The sequence below is a fragment of the Macrotis lagotis genome, chromosome 6, assembly GCF_037893015.1.
Source record: "Macrotis lagotis isolate mMagLag1 chromosome 6, bilby.v1.9.chrom.fasta, whole genome shotgun sequence".
In the NCBI taxonomy this organism is placed as follows: domain Eukaryota; kingdom Metazoa; phylum Chordata; class Mammalia; order Peramelemorphia; family Peramelidae; genus Macrotis; species Macrotis lagotis.
Genome location: NC_133663.1, coordinates 203,411,345 through 203,426,964, shown reverse-complemented (window position 1 = coordinate 203,426,964; position 15,620 = coordinate 203,411,345). Strand labels below are relative to the sequence as shown.

The following is a 15,620-nucleotide window of genomic DNA, read 5'->3' as shown; positions in this document are numbered from 1 at the left end:
GCGCAGGGGAAGCACATTTTCCTTTAGCTCTTGTTTAGAGACATCCTGCCAAGTCAATTTGGAACTACTAACTACCAACCAGTTACTCTTGGACCTCTCTGAGAATTCCACTTAAACAGGTAACCACACAATTCCATCTGGAAGAGGCTCAGTTCAGTACCTTGGTTGACAAGCTTCTCTAAGGTGATTTGCAGTTTCTTCCAGCCCCAGAAAGGAATAGACAGGCAAATAGTGGCTTGCCATGCCTGGAAATGGAAAACATCCAATCCAGGCCAGCACATTTCATTTCTGTCCTTGTTGGCTTGGGCATCAAAAGTGGAGCCAAAACTGCTTTGGACACAAAGCTGTTGGACTCATCCATTAAACTCTGCACAACACTGTCAACTCCTGCCCCAGCCAGGAGAAAAAGCCCATGGTTTCAGGCTGGGAATCATGAAGGAGGAAACCTATGCTCCCTAAAGTCAACCCAGGGTCTGGGAAATTTCTTAAAAGATAGTTCCCTATTGGAAGGGCCAGGGATGAATAGCAGTGATTCAGTTCACACTGGAAGAGCAATATTAGACAGGGAGCCAGCATAACAATTGATCAGTTTTCCTCTCCTTAGAGTTCTTCTTCTTTTAAGTGTTTACTGTACTGATAATACGGGGAGGGAGTAGTATATTCCACTGATATGAAGAGGTGTTTGCATTTCTGCATAGCATTATTCCTATTCCTGGAGTAACTTTCATAGTTTGCATGTCTTGTATGAAGTTTTTCTGCCACAAGTTGGAAAAGGTATTAAGGATAGGGTATAAGGAACAGAAAAGAAATATTATAAGTGATTAGTAATGTTAAGTCCATCAGAGTCTCTGGAGAGGGGTGGGGTAGTGGTTCACCTGAGCTACTTCTGGACAGGGATCCTGCAGGTGTAGAATCATCTCATCTTGACCTCCATTGCAGTGAAGTGTTTCCTCTTTCTCCCCACCCAGCTGGCAAGTTTCCTAAATAGGGTGAAGGTCTGAAAGCAAAGGGGGAGTCAGACAAGGTGAGACCTGGGATCTGCCAAGGATTGAATCCAATCCAATCCCACAAGCCAAGTATTTCCTTAGTAAGCATGTCCTGGGTGCCCCTCCCAAGTGAGGACCAGTGGAGACTTCAGCAGAAACAGAACCATCCCTATTCTGCAGGTGCTGTCATTCTCCTAGTGGGTGCTTTGGAAAGTGAATACAAAATGCACCTCAATACCAAGAGAGAACCAGGAGGACCAAACAGAGGGTGGGCTGCCAACTGGCCAAGGCCTTTGGAAGGATTCATGTTGAACTTGAGTTGGGCCTCTGACTCCCAAGAGGCAGAAAGAGCCTCTGATCAGCATGAACTGAGAGGTCCAGAAAAAGGGCAACTCCAAGTCCCTATCCTGAACTCTGGACCCTGAAGTCAGTATTTGATTCTTCCTCTAAACTGTTACTTTGCCTGCCCTCGAATGGGACATAGACAACATGCCTGTAGTGAGGTACACATAGGAGGCAGAGACAAGTTCTCTGTCTTGTGCTCCCTGGCTAGATAGAGATGCATGTGTACAGATTGCACAGACATGTACATGTGTGTCTCATACACACATACACACACATTTGGGGGAGCATAAGTACAATGTTTTGTGGGTGCCCAGCTACTAACATGATCATCCACCAGCAGTGGAAGTGGGAGGCAGACAGGACACAGCCAAATGTGCCTGGACAGAGTGAGTTGGGCCTCTTGCCCTTGGTGACCTGGAGGACAGAAATTCAAAGTAAACTCTTCTCCAGGAGTCATTGTGAGGGGCCCAGGAGTCATCCTATGGACAAGCTATTAGAACTCTTCTTTAATGCTAAGATGGCCACGTGACGGGATGGCACATGGGCCTGAAGTCAGAAAGACTTGGGTTCCAATTCTTACTCAGGGGCCCTTCTAACTTTAACTTTTCTAACTTTAAGATCCTGTGATCTTAAATATTTGAAGATCCAGAGTTTAGCCCAAATTCAACTGTCTCTATCCAGTCCTAAATCTCCAGTCCACCTCTGCCTCTGCTTATTCCCTTTCCCTTTCCATCCCTCCCCTCCACCAGATAACATGCCAGGACAGTTCCCAGCCCCTCTTCCCTTGACTACAAAGAGAGCATCTCTTGTATTCCAGTCTCTTCCATGTCCAATCCATCCCTACCCCATCCACATCCAGCTCTGAAAAAGCTTCTCCTGAGGTGCTTGCCTGATGTCACTCCCCTGCTTTAAAGTCTGCCATGACTCCCAGTTGCCTCTTTTAGTGATGATCTGCCTCCCAAAGGAGATCCTCACCCCTCAACCACCTTGTCACCCATGCCCACTCTCCATCTTCTCTGGTCTCTTGGGTAGGCATCTCCCAAGTTTTCTCCTCTGTGTCCCAGATCTTGCCTAAGGTTCCTCCTCTGCTCTGTCTCTCAGGAATCTCCTGGCCCTTCATTTCTCTTCCCCTCCCCCAAGCAACCTCCCTGATCCGTCCTCCTTTGCCCCCTTCCTTGTACTGTGCTCATCTACACATTCCTCGCCAGGAGAGTATTTGCTCCTTTGATCAGGGAATATCTTCTTTCTGCCTCTTTGTCACCATCCCTGGACATAGTTGATTAGGTACAGCTATGGTGTTTGTTTGGATAAAGCTCAGGCTACTTTGCTATGCTGCAAGCTCCAGAAGAAGAGGGATGGCACCATATTGACCCTGGGATCTCCTTCAGCCCCTATTGCCTAGTGCTCCCCTTGACCAGGTTACCCCAGCCCTCATTCTCAAACTCTCCCAAGCACTTTCCCAAAAAGTTCCCTGATGGGGTCCAAGTTCTGAATCCCAGGCCAGGGAACTGTCAGGTCTTTGGTGTCTCTGGGGATATGGCTCTAATATTCATCTCCACTGTTGCACTGTCTCACCCCCTTCCCTTCATGTTGCCATGTGTGGCTTGAGGCAGTGGTGAGATTCAAATAAATTAACTGTTTATTTTCCCTAATGACCATTTTAAGTATACAAAAAGATACACCACAAGTTGGTTTTATATTTCACACATTTAACACTCAAGAATAATAAAAGAGTTACACAAAACTAGTTTGTGTTATATTACTCCCAGTAAGCAAGTGTCCTTATGGAGTGAAAGCAGTCATTTGACCATAGCAGCCAATGTTGAAACAAATGCAGAACCAAGACTCATACTACCTATTCTAATTCTATTTTTCCTCTTCTTCTATGGCTTCTGAAATCAATAATTCTGTTGGTTCATTGTTTCCCATCTTCCTATTGGTTTCACCATCCAAGGAACACTAGTGCAATCATAATATCTCAGGGGAATTTGGGGCATAATAAAAAAGCAGGAACAAATGATAGCTTGTCAACCCCTGGTTGCTTGACACTTTTTCTCTTTATGTTATATGTTTGTTTACTGAAGTAACAAAAGGGAGGGAATTAAAATGTATTATTTCATCAAAGTCAAAATGAGTTTTAAGAAATGAATAAATAAATATTACAAGCATAGTTCTATTTTTTTTCACCTATGAACAAAATGAATATTCCTTCCAGGTGCTTAGAAAGCATTGTTGCACAAATTAACATTAAAAAAGAGGAATATAAATTTGTGATTTCCACAAGGACGGGGAATGTATGTACATATGACCTGGGGAATATTAGCTCACCACTACGTCCTCAGCTTCCCTGTCTGTAAAATTAGGGTGAATGACTTATGAGGCCCTTTAAGCTCCAGATTCTGGGAGAAATCCACTCCTGGTCCCAGAGTCCCTGATGTCTTCAAAAAAAGACTCAATACTGCATGGAAATGGCCTCAAAGGAGAAGCCTGAGTCTGGTTTGTCCATCATTTCCAGCACCTTGCTCAGTAACATCAAGGACTCCAAAATCACCTGGGTGCTAATAGGGTAGCTGAGGGAACTGAGGAAAGTTTTCAGAAGCAGCTTCTGGTCATGTTTCACCTGGGTAAGAGATAGACCATGAAACCCCCCCAGACTATCCAGCCTGGAGGTTCCCCAGCTGTTTCCTCTTCTCACCTTTTTTTCCCATTCTTTGTCACTTTTATTCAGTAGTTTTTATTTCTCTCTCTCTCTCTCTCTCTCTCTCTCTCTCTCTCTCATTTTATTTTTGGTGCCAGATATGGCAAGGAGTGATTACAGTACAACTGCCATTAAAACATTTATTTGCAACATAACCCCCCTTTACTCTTGACCCCAAACTGACCCATTTCATGTGCTTTAATTCTTTTTCTTTCTTTTTAAATATACCACCACTAGGGCTGGGTGGAGAGGAAGTGGGTAAGAGAGAGTTGATGGGAGAGAGTCCAGGAGGCCAGAGGACCAATGCTACAAACCACAGTAAGAATGAGCTGTATTTAATAATAAAGGGCCACAAATGATATAGTCATGAGGTTACACAATTAAATCCCATAGCATGACTAAAGGCTTTCACTGTTTTGATGTCATCACAATAGAAGGCATAAAAAGTGGAATAAACCAATTTGTTGATACAGTCCAATGTAGTCCATTAACCAAGATGGTGCCAAGTAGTCATATAAATTAAAAGTGCCCTATTCTTATCTAAATGGCTAGTGTACATGGAGAACACCACAGTGACTCATCAGCAGAGCTTTCTCCATGTAGCTATAAAAATGTGTTCTCACATGGTACATTTCTAAACACTGGAAAGGGGTGTGACAATGGATCTCTCTCTCTTTTACAGGTACAAATGCTAGATTCAACTCTCTCAACTATGCAAGAAGTAGACTCCTGCTAGGAATGCCAACCCTAATTCACTTTGTCTTGAAATATGTATAGGTTGTTTGTAGTAATGTCAGCAATGACATTTTCCTTGGGGTGCCTAACTGTATGAAAGATTTTCTTGTTGAAGTCTAGGCTGTCAACACTTATTTCATCTTTCTTTCATTTGCCCCTTGAACAGACGTTGTGTGGCTTCAAAACCGTGCATGGCTTATTCTTTTCCTCTGATGCTTCTATGGTAATATCTTGCTTTGTATTTCTATCAAACTTTCTGAAGAAATTATTGTAAGATCCTATCATCTGATCCATTCCAACAACACTAAAATTTGTCAAAAATAGTCATTCTCATACAGTGAGCAAAGTTTACTTCTGATGTATTCATGCACCAGGCAAGTTTTCACTGGTCTGTTTTCCATGTTTAAATCCTAAATTTTTACAGACAGGTAATCATATTATCAACTACTATGGCTGATTTTTACAACCTAAATGAAGGAAATGATTTCAGAGAAAAAGGATCTGTTACTGGGATCTTCAAGTTCCTCAAACAATTTCAAATGTCAGTCAGAGTGCAGAGGCTCTCATATCACACAGTTGAATCTGTAACAAATGTATTACAGTTGTTGCCATCATGATCATCTCAGTCAACTTGTCCATGTTGACTGGCTTGATATCTACAATATTAAACCTTCTTGGAGGTGACTAGGTGACACAGTGGATAGAGCAGAAGCCCTGAAGTCAGAAGGACCTGAGTTCAAATCTGACCTCAGGCACTTAATAATTACCTAACTTTGTGGCCTTGGGCAAGCCTCTTAACTCTATTGCCTTACAAAAAACCCAAACAGAAAAACAAAACAAACAATTCCTTCTGTTAATTTCAAGGTGCCAAAGATGAATCCCCAAATCATCTGCAGATAAATATGTTTCATAGTCACTATTTATAGAGATAGAGTTGATGTGATATGTATGAGCATTGGCAAATATTCTCCTTGGACTCGCTTCAACCATCAGATCCATGGCAAGGCACCCATAGTGTAGTAACTGTTGTAGGATACCTATACTGACCATCTTCTTCCTTTAAGTTATATCCCTCTGGTGTTTTGTCCCTTTCAGATACTCTCCATAATTTTATTGTTTTATCACTGGTAGATAATAAAAACTGAGTAGCATTTTTCTGAGGCAAGCACCTAATCTTGTTGATCTTTTCTTCAATTTAAAAACTTTTCAAGTAGTTACACAGGTTCATGACCTGGAAGGTGCTGTAAAATATTGTATTCTCCTCTGCTATGCATTGGATTTTGTTCTCCTGCTCCTGCTGGAAGATGAAGACTCTACCTCTTTTATTGTCTGCTGCTAGCAATTCTCCAGAATTACATTCTACTGGATAAATAATATCTGCTTCTGCTGCATCATCCAGGCTGCTCAGACTCTCCAGGCTGAGGCCTTCACCCTCTCCAGACTCAGGGGAGGGTTGAGGGCTTAGGAGGGAAGAGGGGGTGGGAAGGAGGAGAAAGGGAAGGGGGAGGGGGGACCAAGGGGGCGGTGGGGCGGAAGGTGGGGAGGCCCATTGGGACTTGGCGGCTCTCCTTCTCCCCTTCCCCCCTCCACCTCTTTTCACCTTTTTCAGAGCCCCAAAGGCTATATTGCCCAGAGCACATATGGACATCAGATGCAGAATGCTGTGGATGTGGTTGAACACCTGGGTCAGCTTTAGAACTGTGAACTTTTGGGGGCGGCTAGGTGGCATAGTGGATAAAGCACCGGCCCTGGAGTCAGGAGTACCTGGGTTCAAATCCGGTCTCAGACACTTAATAATTACCTAGCCTCCTGGACTTGGGCAAGCCACTTAACCCCATTGCCTAGCAAAAACCTAAAAAAAAAAAAAAGAACTGTGAACTTTTGCAGAGAATAGAATCACACATGAACTAGGAAAGAGAAAGATTACAAAAGGGGGGGGTCCGGTGCTTTTGCAGGGGTCTCCCTGCAAAGCCCCTAGGCCTCTGGGAGGAAACAGGAGCCTGGAGAGAGAGGCTCAGGTCTGTGCAGCCCTCTGGTAGGTAGAGATGTCTATTTTCTTCAGTGTTTGTCAAGGTCAGGAAGCTTGTTTTAAAAACAAGGCTTGACTACCCTGCTATGGGCAGCACCTAGCTCAAAGATCAATGTCTGTTGGATGGGGAGTGTCTGGGACGACTGAACCCAGTACAAATGTGTCCTCAAAGAAGTGTAGCTGCTGGTTACTTGGGTTCAGTTCTGCCAGTTTGCTCTGGCGTCTACCCCTCCCTCCCTGTGCAGTGGAGCCTTTCTGCTCTTTTCCAGGTTACCTTGGGTTGGAGAACTGCCTCACTGTATCCCTCCGTGGATTCTGTCTCTCAAAAATTTAGTCTTTAGTTTATATGTTTTGAGAGAGAGCACCTAATAGATGATTCTTGCCTGTCACCATGTTGACTCTGGCCCCCCTATATTCTTGAGATCTGGTACTGACCAGGACATCAATCTCAGCTTGGTAAATTTGATACAAAGAAGTTGTGTCTTTGTCTAAACTCCTCTGTCTGTGTGTATGTATAATTCAGATCTGAAATAGTTACAGTTATCTGAGTTAAATGTTACTCCTTTTAGTATGGGTTTTGAATTTAATTGCTTAGAAAAGGTAATCTGTTATATTGGAACCCATGTTCTTCTAAAAGGTATTTTGATACTGGTTTAGGATTATAAAGTATAATATTTGCCCCTTATAGACCTCTTAGTTTTTTTCCTAATTATTGAACCTCTGTTAAATAGCCTTTTGTGTTACAATATTTCTGGTTTTTGCTTGCTCAGTTTTTTTTTCCCTTGAGTTTTGTTTCTCTTAGCTGTATAGCTCCAAGACCAGCCTCTGCAGGATGCCAACCAGTTGTGCCATCCAATCATTCCCTGAACCCTGCCTCAATGAAACCCTCACTGTGATGTATTCATCTCCAAATGGACTCTGAAAGACCTGGAAGAATCTGGTCCTAAAATAATTTGAGGGGGGAATGATTCAGGGGAAGATGAAGAGAATATGAAAATAACAGAATTTGGGTGGAGATGAAAATTGACTTGAAGTAGAGAATTATGATACTTAAGGTACCATTGATTCATTGTTTAATGTAAAATTTGTATCCTGATCTCCTTGGGCTTTACCCTCTACCTAATCCTGGGTCCAGTATAGGAGAAGGGAGTTCACCTTTTGCCCTCTGGATGAGTGGCAAGACATAAAAACCTGGGTTGGACCCGGGTTCAGGGTCAGCTCAGTCTTCTCTGACAATGGCCCTGCCAACACTACTTGGCTTTTGTTCTTTTATCTCTTCTCTCTCTCTCTCTCTCTCTCTCTCTCTCTCTCTCTCTCTCTCTCTCTCTCTTCCTTCTTCCTATGTCTTGTAACCATTTAATAAATTTTTGTTTTATTTCCATCCATGCTTTCCCAAGTCTGAATGATTCCTCATTGGTCTTAATTGGTACATTAAAAAAATATATGTGTGTACATGTGTATTTAAATATCAATGGGACATGTTCACATCTCTCTACTGGCCTGGAGAGGTGGGAAAAAAATTCCTATATTCTTTTCTTTTATTCTTATTTTATACAAATGATGTTCATACATTACTAAAATATTCTTGTTTAAAGTAAACATAATAACCCTTCCCCCAAAAAAATATAGACCCACATGAGCTATAAGATAAAGAGAGAAAAAAATTGAAATTAAAATTAAAAAATATTGATAGTAGGTGCAGTGCACGGGGCACAGACCCCAGACACCCAACAATCACCCAGCTGTGTGACCCCAGACAAGCCACCCCCAACCCCATTGCCTTGCAAAAAGCAAAAAAAAAAAAGAGCTAAAATAAAATAAAATAATAAGAATAAGAATAGTAGTAGGGGTAGTCAGGTGGTGGACAGAGCACCAGCCCTGGAGCTAGGAGCACCTGGGTCCATATCTGGCCTCAGACACCCAAAAATCACCCAGCTGTGTGGCCCTGGGCAAGCCACCCAACCCCATTTACCCTGAACCTCCCCAAATAATAAAAAATGTTCTTCAGTATGTGTTCTGACACCTCCAGCTCTGTCACAGGTGGATCATATTCTTTATGATAAGTCCATCACAAAAGTTACTTCCATATTTTTTCACCATTGCCATTGCTGATCACAACTGCCTCCATTTGTACTTCTCCACTACCATATACTATATTTTCTCTCTCCTTTCACTCTGCCTCTGCTTTAGGTTAGCTGAGTGGCACAACAGACAGAACTCCGGTCCTGGAGCCAAGAGGCCCTGAGCCCACATAACACCCCTTAGGCCCAGCATTCACCCAGCTCTATGGTCCTGGACAAGCCATTCAATCCCAGTCCCTTGCAAGAAGTAAAAAAGAAAATGTGTTATATTTGACCACTCTTCCCCCACAATACATTCTCTCCTCCATCACTCACATCCTCCCCTTCCCCCTGTCCCTCTTCTCTCCTTCTTACTCCAGAATATGATCCACCTGTGACAGAGCTGGAGTTGTTAGAACATAGCCAACCAATAGTTAAAATTAAATGCATTCTTAAGTAACTTTATAAAGTTCAAACACAGTTACTCTATTACAGAAATATTAGTTATTAGCACAGGCTAAATTAAAAGATAAAATATGAATTTCCTCATCCCCCCAAAAAATTATCTTCCCTTTTCTTTAATTGACCACAAGGCTTGTCAATGAAACTGCCCATTTTCCTTCCCCCTCCCATTGGTGGGACTTTCTCAGCCCAGCTAAATGGGACTTGAAATTGATAAACACGTGTAGCTTAAGGCCCATGCCCCTCCTCCCCAAACCAGGAAGAAGGCGTAGGGGTCCCCTGTTTTCCAAAACAAGTTTTGGTGGAGTCTTTCCATTTCTGCAGAGAAGCATGCATTCCATTTGAGTTTCAAAGTTCTAAAAAGGAAGATTTCCCTTCTCCCTCCCCACTCCCTTTGCAGAGCATGGAAATGGCAGAGAATGAGAGACAGCATTTCAAAGAGAGAGAAAGAGAATACCACCCAGGAGCTCAGATGTTTTCCTTTTGTTGAATTTAATTCCTTCCAAGAAGCAAGTACACAGTTGGGGGAGGAATATTAGTACAGCATTCCCCCCCAATATTTTAATTCTCTATCAATTAATAGGTAGGCAAACATGTCAATTAGCCATACGTCAAATGTCCTTTCTTAACCCTCACTCACAGTGGGGTATAATCCAAACACACCTCAGAACTGCCATTCCTCCAGTCAGTCTGACCCGAGCAGGCCCACATCAGGGCTACTGCCAAACACCATGTGGGTTCAGCTTAGCTGACAACCCACAAGCCAAAAGGAGGGCTAGAGGTCCAATAATTTTGCTACTTTCCTGAAAATCTAGGATCTGAAAACAAAAGTGGTGTTGCTTCTTACCTATAGAGCTCAATACAATTTCCCAGTCTGGACAGAGTAAATCCTTTCATTGGTCCTCAAAATGTAGCTGCTGGCTAATTATTCACATTTGGGAAAACATGGGTGGAAATAAACAAAAATTTATTAACAAGATTATAAGACATAGGAAGGGAGAGAGAGAGAGAGAGAGACAGAGAGAGAGAGAGAGAGAGACAGAGAGAGAGACAGAGACAGAGACAGAGACAGAGACAGAGACAGAGACAGAGACAGAGACAGAGAGAAAACAGCCAAGTAGTGTTGGTTGGGCCATCGACAGAGAAGACTGAGCCAGCCCTGAACCAGGGTCCAACCTGTTTTCTTCCCTCATCCAGAGGGCAAATGGTGAATTCCCTTTCTCTTACTAGACCCAGAATTAGTAGAGGGAAAACTAAAGGAAAGCAGGATACAAATTTTACATTAAACAATGAATCAATAGTACCTTAAGAATGGGGAGAGTCTCCACCCAAGATTATAATTGTTTTTGTTACAATAGTAATTCTCTACTTCAAGTCAATTTACATCTCAAGAGTCAATTTATATTTCCACCCAAATTCTTTCTGTTATATTCAAATTCTCTTCATCTTCTCCTGCATCAGAAGGAGGGTCAAATGGCCAATGTTCTGTAACCCTATGTACACATACACACACTCTTGCTCACACATACACATGCACACACACACACACACACACACACACACACACACACACACACACACACAGATGCACACACCTTAAAATAATTTTGATCCTCAGCTCACCTCAGCCATTTGTTCTCTGTGGGGCAAGATAGGGAAAGGCATGATTTCTTCCCCCTCCATCCCCTGCAGGTGGGCTGCAGGGAACTGATTGTGATGTGCTCCTCAAGGAGCCCAAGACCATCTGGGAAAAGGGAATGGGGATGGGAAGGGGAATATTGAGCTGTTGGGGCACAGGGGAGCCAAGAAGACACTGGCTTCTGACTCTTCCATGAAATCATTACAAGCTCTCTAGGGGCAAGCCACACTCCCTTCCATCCTGAGGCTCTCCACCAGGCCACAGTTAGAAATCTACTGCTAAGTTAATAGATGGAGACCAACCCATGCTAGCATCCTGACCTCTGACTACCTCTGGCCCACTCCCTGGGTTACTCACATCAATCAGCCCAAGGCAGAGCCCAGGAATAGAGCAGTGACTGGGAAGGAAAAGAGAAGGAGGGTAGAAGTCATTGGACTGAGAGCAGCAGCCCTGGCTCCCCTCATGCTGTCCACCTCCCCTCCAGCTCGCACTCATTTCTATGAAGAAGAACATGCTGCTGACTCTCCAGGAAACCAATAATGAATCCAGGCCTGGGAGCAATAGCTCTGCAAACTGATGGCTGTAGGAGCCCATACGAAGAATGATGGCTCTTGGGAGAGGCAGCTTGAAGAGAATAGGTGCTGGCTCCCAAGCTGGGCCCAGGAAGCACCCCACAGCATGGTCTCCTTATTTCATCCCACCAGATCTTTTTATAATTACAGTACAGCCAGCCAGTGTCACCTTTCTCTAGGTGCCTCCTTCTTCTCTTAATCCTAGAAGTCTCATTCTGTACTTAATTGCTTTTCCTACTGTATGAAATGGAAGTTTTTGCTAATTATTTTTTTTCAAGGCTTTGAGTTTTAAAATTTTTCTCCCTCGTTTTCCCTCCTCCTCCCCCTGGCAGAAAGCAATCTTATATAGGCTCTGTATTTATAATCATGCTAAACATAGATTGTTATAAAACAGATTCAAATGGAAGAAAGAAAACATTAGAGAACAAAAAAACATAATACATAAAGCAACTTTTAAAAATTGAAGATAATATGTTTGTGTCTTCAGTTAAGCCCCATAGTTCTTTCTCTAGATATGGATATTTCCCATCATAAATCGTTTTAAATTGTCTTTGATGTATTGCTGAAATGAACACATCCATCATGGCATGGTTGATCTTCACCCTCTGTTACTGTTAAGGTGTATAATGTTTTTCTGGTTCTGCTCATTTCCCTCAGAATTGCCCTTTGGGTGTAATTCAAAATTGCTCCCAAGAAAGTGTGGATCAGTTCACAACTCCACCAAAAATTCATTAGTGTCCCAGTTTTCCCATATCTCTCCAACACTGATCATGTTCCTTTCTAGTTATATTGGTCAATGTGAGAGGTGGTACCAAAGAGATGCTTTCATTTTTATTTCTCTAATTAATGATTTAGAGCAATTTTTCAAATTTCTATAAATATCAGCACCATCTTCTGCAGAAAACTGATCCTGCTGCACCCTCTTCCACATTATCTTGGATGTATTCAGCACATGCCCACAGGGCTCCTATTTTTTCCTTCAGTTAGAATCTGAGCTTCTGGAGGACAAGAACACCAGACCTCAGGAATCAACTGGCCAAGTATCTTCTTAGTAATTTCCCCTAGGAGAGAGAGTGAGCATCCATGCTCTGTCCTTCCAGAGTAGTCACTCTGAAAAGGGAACAAAGGAACTCTGACCCTCCAGGGCTCCCAACAAGAGAAGTCATGGCCAGAGGCTTCACTTTACAGATGAGGAAACTAAGTTGTTGTCGAGTCCGGAGGAGGGAACTCAGTGCCGACATCAATATGATGCATAAGCTGGTTCATTTATTGATCACAGGATACATACTTTTATACTCTACATTTACGTAACCAATTACATAAGCGTTTTAGCAAGCATTTTTTTCACATGCATACCTTGTGTATGTCTTAGGTGATTGTTTTGAGAACCAAACAGTGATTTGATAAACAGAGTGCAGAAGGTAATTTTCTCAGAATGCGCTATCTATCTGAGCCTGGGAATATACCTCCTTAGCTCAGACATGCAGCTACTCCCTTGTCTAAGCTCTGAAGTACATCTTGCTGGTTAAAGCACATAACTATTTCTGTGTTAACCCTTCATAGCTCTTAGCCTGGAACATATGTGACACAACAGTTGCTTAAACACCAGGGCACATAGTTGCCTACCCCTGAAGGGTTATCTGGGCCTCTCAGAATTCTCCTCAGACTCAGCTCCCTAGTTCAGGAGGCCCTGAACTCATCATCCTGATTATTGATGCTTTTGTCCCTCTCCCAACAAAATGATGTTTGCAGACGATCTACCTTTCATTTTCATGTAGGTGAGGAGCAGAGTAGCTCAGTAAGAAGAGTCCACCCCAGAGAAACTTTTTCATTTTCTATTTGTGGGACCATAGGAAAGTCCTTTATTCCAGTTTCCTTGGCCAGCAGGCCAGATGACCTCTGAAGTCCATTCAAACTGAACATCTAAACATTGTCTCTGCACTAATATCACACACACACACACACACACACACACACACACACACACATGCACACACAGGAATGTAGAAAACCTATTTTATTCATATAAGCATTTAGAGATATATCCCCTAATAATTCCTTTGGCTATATCCCTTAAGATTTGGTATGTTTTCTTGTCATTATCCTTGATGAAATTATCATACCTAGGATTTGTTTGAGCCACTCATTCTTTAAAAGTAGATTTAGTTTCCAATTTGTTTAGATCTCTTTTATTGTATATCTTTTTTTTTTTATTACATCATAGTCTGAAATGGATGTATTCAATATTTCTGCCTTTCTGCATTTGGTTATGAAAATTTTATGCTCTAACTCATGGTCAATTTTTGTATAGGTGTTGTGTACTGCAAAAAAAGTGTATTCTTTACTACCCCATTCAATTTTCTCCAGAGGTCTTTCATATCTAAATTTTCTAACATTCTATTTACCTCAACTTCCCTATTTTATGGTTAGATTTATGCGATTCTGAGGGAGGCGGAGGTCCTCCACCAGAAGAGTTTTGCTGTCTATGTCTTCCTTTAACTCATTCATCTTCTCTAAGAATTTGAATGCTATCCCACTTGATGCATACATATTTAGTATTGAAATTTCTTCTTTGTCCATGGTACCTCTTAGGAGGATAGTTTTTCCTTGTCTCTTAATGAGATTCTTTTTTTTGCATCTGCTTTGAGGTAATGATTGCTACCCTTGCCTTTTTTCACTTCAGCTGAAGCCTAATATATTCTGCTCCAGCCTTTTACCTTTACTCTCTATCTCTGCTTCAAATGCCTTCTTATAAGCAGCATATTGTGGGATTCTGGTTTTTAATTCACTCTGCAATCTGCTCCCATTTTATGGGAGAGTTCATTCCATTCACATTCAAAGCTATAATGAGTCTTTATTGCCTTCTGTTCTATCTCCCCACTTTATTTTCCCCTTTTTCACTTTATCCCTACTCCCCAATTATTTTGTTTCTGATTATCACCTCCTTTAGTGTGTTTAGCCCTTTCTATTCAACCACTTCCCTTGTTTCCCTTTCCCTTTATCCCTTCTTCCTTCTCTCAGTCCCTTATCCCCCCCAATACCCTCTTAGTACTTGAAAGGTAAAATAAGTTTCGAAACTCTACTGAGTATGTGTTTTAATCCCTCTTTGAGTGAAATCTGATGAGAGTAAGATTCTGGAAGTTCTCACCTCCTTCTTTCCCCTCTATTGCAATTGGTCCTTTGCACCTCTTCATGTGATATAATTTAACCCATTCATTCTCCCCCTCCTGTCTCTTTATGGTCCCCCTTTTCTAATGAGATATATTTAAATCATTCCATCAAAGTCATGGAAATATCATGAATGTCCATTCCTTTTATCCAAAAATATTCCCTCTTAATAGAATTACAGTTATCAAGAGTTAGGAGAATCTTCCTCCCAGGTGAGAACGAAATTGGTTTAATCTTATTGGATATCGATTTCTGGCCAAGATGGCAGAGAGAAGACAGGCAGAGGTCTAAAGTTGCCTGATCTCTTCCCCATCTATCACATGAAACAAACCTCTTAAAAGAAATCTGACCCACAAAACCCAGAAAGAAAAGCTAGAAGAAAGAACATCTACCTCGGGATTTGCTTTCCTCAGCAGCTTTGGCTGAATTCATTCAGGTGAGTCTGGGCTAAGAGGGAGGATCAGCCCCAATTAGCAAGATTAGCAGCTGAATTGGAACCAGGAGACTGAGGGCCTGAGAGCAGGACCTGCTGGATCAGCAGTGGGGCAAGACGGCAGGGGCTTCAGTCAAATAGGGAGCAGAGGCACTGCTGTTGGTGCTGTCTCCTGGGAACTTGCAGACAGGGCTGGGGGGGAGAGTTCTGGAGCAGGAGAGCTGTGGATACCATCCCTGGACTCCTCTGGTCTGAGGAACTCAGAGTCCCATTACAACTCATACATCCTCCCAAACAAACAAATGCAAACTACTTCTCCCTCAGGCCCAGGTGTGTGACCAGAAGAACCAGTCCAGCTGAGGAATGACCTCAGGCCAGCGAAAAGCCCACCATTGATTGAAGGCAAAAGAATTCAATAGTTCCAATTCCCTCCCTCAAGCAAAGGGAGAAGGCCTCAATCAAGGTCATAGACACTCCAGAGAAAGTAACCAAC

At 42.4% G+C, this 15,620-nt stretch overlaps 1 pseudogene; it reads right to left on the bottom strand.

Moving 5' to 3' along the window:
* Nucleotides 1–4,776: 4,776 nt before the first annotated feature.
* On the bottom strand, nucleotides 4,777–10,048 carry LOC141492311 (serine/threonine-protein phosphatase 2A 55 kDa regulatory subunit B alpha isoform pseudogene; annotated as a pseudogene).
* Between the last annotated feature and the right edge of the window lie 5,572 nt (nucleotides 10,049–15,620).